The sequence below is a fragment of the Pinus tabuliformis genome, chromosome 8 (genome assembly GCF_031772625.1).
Source record: "Pinus tabuliformis cultivar Carrire ecotype Pingquan chromosome 8, CPIR1, whole genome shotgun sequence".
NCBI lineage: Eukaryota > Viridiplantae > Streptophyta > Pinopsida > Pinales > Pinaceae > Pinus > Pinus tabuliformis.
Window position 1 is genome coordinate 1,530,829,957 of NC_142294.1, and position 5,435 is coordinate 1,530,835,391.

Consider the following 5,435-nt stretch of genomic DNA (forward strand, 5'->3'; position numbering starts at 1 on the left):
TATGACCTAAAATCCCTAGTTCTGTGCGAGCAGTTTCGAAAACTGAGCCACCTTTGTAGGCTAGTCGCCATAGCACTGCCAAGAACTGTCTATAACTTTTCATAGTGAAATCAAAGGTAGTGTCAATGCTAATCTATCAAAACTCATGCAATAACTAACATAGACACACCTAATCCCTGATAGAAATTTCATCAAAGATATGGAAACCATATAAGCTATTGGTAATGAATGCATATCTAATCATATACTGATAATATTCATCTAAGAATCACCAAGAAGGTGCTATGCCCTCTCTAGATAGCTTCAGTAACAATTGTTATCTCATGCATTCATCAACCATATAGTGTTATGAAACCAGCTCACAAAAATATAGAAAAGAGAGATCAACGCCTTAGAATTTAGCCTCTTCGAGGGGGAAACCTCCTTTACATTACACAAATGAACAATTCTTGGATGATACAAATGAAAAGACCTCCTTTCTAATATAGGAGTCTAAGGGGTCATAACATAATCAGAGCCAACATGACAATAATAATGTAAGGGCACAATAATAACAATAGTGGGCTTCTATGGGGCACAATAGTAACAATATGGGCACTACATGGGTACATCAATATAATAAGTGGGTTGTACTAATAACAATAAGGGATTACACTAGTAGTATAGGGGCCTAACATGCCTCTCTCCTTCAAAAAGTGTTGTCCTCAACGCTTGAGTAGTTCTTGATGCTTCTGTATAAAATTCCTGTCCTCCCACGTGGAATCTTCAGCGCGTAAGTTCTTCCACTTGATGAGATACTCTGAAATTGATCGATTTCGTAGCTATCGGGTTCTTGTTTCTGTGACTGCTCCAGGTTCCAATATGATTTTTCCTTCCGCGTCAATTTCTGGCAATATTGTTTGAATTGGGATCTTTTGCAAATTTTGAATAAGTGGCCATACTTCTTCGCGCTTCCTCCATTCATCCCTTCCTTCGTTTATCTAATCTGGTTGGATAATAAAAATAGTACAAAACAATGGTTCCACATCCTCATCCTTGAAGAGTCTTCCCATTCGGTAAGGTCGCCATCTTTTAAGTGCATGTAGTATTGCCAACATTTCCTTCTCATAAATAACTTGCTTGAGATGTAACAGTAAAAATACCCAATCACCTACATCAAAACATTTTTCACTACGATGTTGATATACCTGTTGTTTCGTTTGATTTTGCATCAAAGTGGCATTATCCTTTAAAATTTGGAGAACTTGTTGTTGATGCTCGATGTGATCTTTCACTGCTTGAACCTTTTTCTTATTGATATGTCCTTCTATCTCTAGAGTTTGAGGAGTGGTAATTTCTTCCAATCCTTTACAAGATATGGTCGGATTCATTTCTTGATTCTCGATGTGATATTTCACTTATTGAACATTTTTCTTCTTGATATGTCCTTCTATCTTGATAGTTTGAGGAGTGGTAATTTCGACCAATGAATTACAAGATATGGTTGGATTCATTTCTTCTTTCTCGATGTGATCTTTCACTTCTTGCACCTTTTTCTTCTTGATATGTCCTTCTATTTTGAGAGTTTGAGTGGTAATTATTTCCAATGCTTTACAAGATATGGTCTGATACGTTTCTTCTTTCTCTGGGGTGGGGTCCTGGCGTATATCTTCTTCTTTTGATGTTTCTTGATCCTTTTCTTCCTCCTCTTTGTTAAACACACATGGGAAACATAGAATAGGAAAGATAAATCAGTGAGTACATTTTTTTATTAACATCAAATATACATTTATAGTACAACATATGACTCTTGGGTTTCAGATCCCAAGGTCTCTTGGACTGCTTTTGTCCATTCGACTTCCACACTAACCCATTAGGATTAGGTGTCCAACATTCACCCCCTTAATCCGAAGGGTTATGTATGAGTCCAAGAAGAGAGCTGTAATACAAAATGTGCAAAAAATGCATGGCAGCACTAGGCTGAATGTGCTCTATGAAATGTTGGTATAAAGGGCGGTGGTTTAAGGATGACCACCAACACTGGAACGCTTAGTGCAGTTCCTGGAACTCTTCCAAAACTGGCAAGAAGCTGGAGTCTTCTGCTAGAGGAAGTGTTCTTAATCTGTGATGGTTTAAGGATGACCAACAACTCTGGAATGCTTAATGCAATTCCTGGAACTCTTCCAAAACTGGCAAGAAGCTGAAGTCTTCTGCTAGAGGAAGTGTTCTCAATTGTGTTCCTGGAATGCTTCCGAAACTGGCAAGAAGCTGAAGTCTTCTGCTAGAGGAAGTGTCCCAGATTGCCAACTGAAGGCATGCTCAGGCATCTTTGTCTCTGGCTACAACTCTGAAACTGGTGTGGCAGGTTGTGGCTTAGGCTCGCTTGATGTGGCTTTGAAGCTTGTAGATGACCATCATTTCCCCCCCTGTCAGGTACAAGGTGAGAAGATGGAGAAAACTCAACTGCAAGACTGTTCAATATTCTGGAACAAGTTCTGATATGTGTTTGGAATATCTTCTTGGCTGTTGATGCCCATTGAAAAGAAGCGATCCATCCAAGATGAATCTTTGTTCTTGCAGGACATTTGTTTTTGAAGCATCTGTGTGAAGAATGGCTGGTTTTATGACAGTGCTTACATGGATGAAGATCAAAACAATGATCTTTCAGATGGCCAACTCGGTCACAGTGTTGGCATTTCACGATCTGTTGTTGTTGTTGTTGTTGTTGTGGAAGAGGGGCAGAATCTGGAACAGCTGGAGCTGAACTGTCATGAGGAGCAGGTGAACTGTCATGAATGAATCCAGCACTCTGAAACTGAATGGGCTTGGCATAGTCTGGAATATGAAAGGACAAGTCCTTGTCATATCCAAGACCAGTTCTGTGCTTGTTGTGGATAAGCTGTTCCCAAGGTCTGATGATGGGCTTGGGAAGTGCAGACTGAGTTTCTGCATCTGCATATACAACTGCTACTTTATTTGAATGAACTGTAACATTATTAACATGCTGCTGATTGGTGGTTGTCTCAATGTTCTGAACAAAAACAGGTTCAGAATGGTGTCTATTTTGATGTAGCTCTTCTTGCTGTAGCTGTGATTCAAGCTGCAAAAAATCAATCTTTTCTTGTGCATCATGCAGGCAGGTCTGAATGTCACAAAGAGTGTCTTTGCTAACATTTACCTTCTCACCAATAGTGGAGTGTATTAGTGTATTCAGTAACTCTAATACATCATCAAATCTAGCCATTGTCTCAACAAAGAAATGAACACTCAACAATCCTAGCAAGTCTAGACAAACCCCAGTTATTGAAGATTTCAAAAGTTAAGAATATCAGTTTGAAAAATACATTGTCCAATACCAGACTTTCAGAGAGATTCTGTTCTTTAAATTCTGTAGAAATTTCACATCTGACTAGACTTTATAGAGCTTGCCTCTATATCCCTTCTGGAAGCTCAGGAATGCAAAAAGAATAAAAAATCCGCGAATACCAGCAATGGAGACACGGCTCAAACTCCACGAATATACACAAGGGTAGCTTGACCTCTTCCTTCAATAATAAACCCAAGAATCTCAACCTCTTCCTTCAAGAATGAGAGGCTCAAAGTCACAGATACAATAGATATGTTTCACCCTTAAAATGCTCAGGTATACCAAGATACGCTTTGTATGGATGCACAGCTAAATGACTTCTTCCTTCTTTGAAATTCGAACTTCAACTACAGGAATGGATTACATATACCTCTGATATATCAACTCAAATAATAACAGAGATTGGAAGCAGATGAACAACTAAAATTTCAGTGAAGATTTGCTCAATAGATTATTAGAGACTGATGAACTAATAACTCCAAACAGATCAATACATCACTGAAGTTTGTGTTGCAACCCTCATGAAGATGGAGAATAGCCTATGCATATTTTGATGCATCTATGCCACTGTTCAACTTCGGGCAGAGTTTCCGTCCTCACATCTCTGTTGATTCTTGTACAGTGGGTGGAACTTTACACTTGCTGAGTAATTTGTGTGGAGATATTAATGAACTTGGCTTACAAAAGCGCACCTCAGCAGGTATTGATGAATATGATACGAATGAGAAAACATATCAGTGTGCTTCGTATGAGATGTGCATATTTGGTGTCATTGGACGTGGTGCAAGCAGTGTTGTCCAAAGGGCTATTCATATACCAACACATCGGATTTTAGCACTGAAGAAAATAAATACTTTTGAGAAGGAAAAACGACACCAGCTATTAAATGAGATTCGAACACTATGTGAGGCACCACATGTGAAAGGCTTAGTGGAGTTTCATGGGGCTTTTTTTTACACTCCTGCATCTGGACAAATCAGCATTGCTTTAGAATACATGGTCTTGCCAGCTTTTTTTGTCTTGTAAGTGGCAAACCATTCTTACCTGCGGTAATCCCTTTTTTTGGATGCTATCAAGTCACTAAATATCATAAATAGAATACAACAATACATAAACACCATTAATACACCATTAGCACCATGACTTCATGTGTTACCAATTTATATGAGCCTGACGCCATGAAGTATTGATCATACTGTAGATTTTGAAGCCTCCCTTTGCAATTGCTAGTGCATTCTCAAATAAACGTTGCCGCTACAATCTTCTTTTGCCGAAACTGTCTCAATGAGAGGAGATATATCCGAGCTAGTTTTCATCCACTCGCCGAGCTCCTCAACATCCCTGAGTGTGAAGAGTCCTTCCACTGTCAATGCATACCCGCTTTCTGCAAGCAACTAAACTCTGATAATCTTCTAACGAGTTGAATTCTTCACAGTCAAACCTTTGCTTTGAAGAAATATAAGCCCGTGACTCGGTTACAATGCCCGATTCTTAACGTCTGCTTTAAAGAACCGAGCTAATTTAACTTTCTGGTGAGAAATTATCAGAAAGGACCAGCCAAAAGTCATTGAACGTCAATAATTTTGATTGGAACAAGTGCAGAGCAGGAAAGAAGTTAGCGCAACAACAAAATGTGATTTATAAACACTCATCGCACAAAGCGTCGACCAACGACTTTTATCTGCAGTACATTCAAAACAACGGGCAGGATTCTGGAGCTGACGACGACATATATATATATGGATGGGATAATAAACATGCTGGCATTAATGTCCTGCTCTCCAAGGACTATTTGGCTCGCAATATAAGCTTCTTAATGTAATACAAGAGAAATGCTGACAGTTTCATTTGCTATCTCTTACCTGAGCAATTCGTCTCAGTCGGTGCGCTGCGGAAGTCTTGAGGCAACTCCCGCAAGCACTCAGGCCTTTGCAAAACGACGTATTGAATCCTCTAAGTTTATAATACATGGTGGGGTATGGCTCTCGCTTTCCCCAAAGGATTCATCATAGAGCCTCATCTCTGCCTTCTATTCAGAATCATCCAGGCTTCATTGGTTGCAAAGATGGGTTTTATTATTACAAAAGCG

The 5,435-nt window shown here is 39.3% G+C and overlaps 1 pseudogene; it reads left to right on the forward strand.

The window, feature by feature from the left end:
• Positions 1 to 3,907: 3,907 nt before the first annotated feature.
• On the forward strand, positions 3,908 to 4,372 carry LOC149241765 (mitogen-activated protein kinase kinase 3 pseudogene; annotated as a pseudogene).
• The last annotated feature ends 1,063 nt before the right edge of the window (positions 4,373 to 5,435 follow it).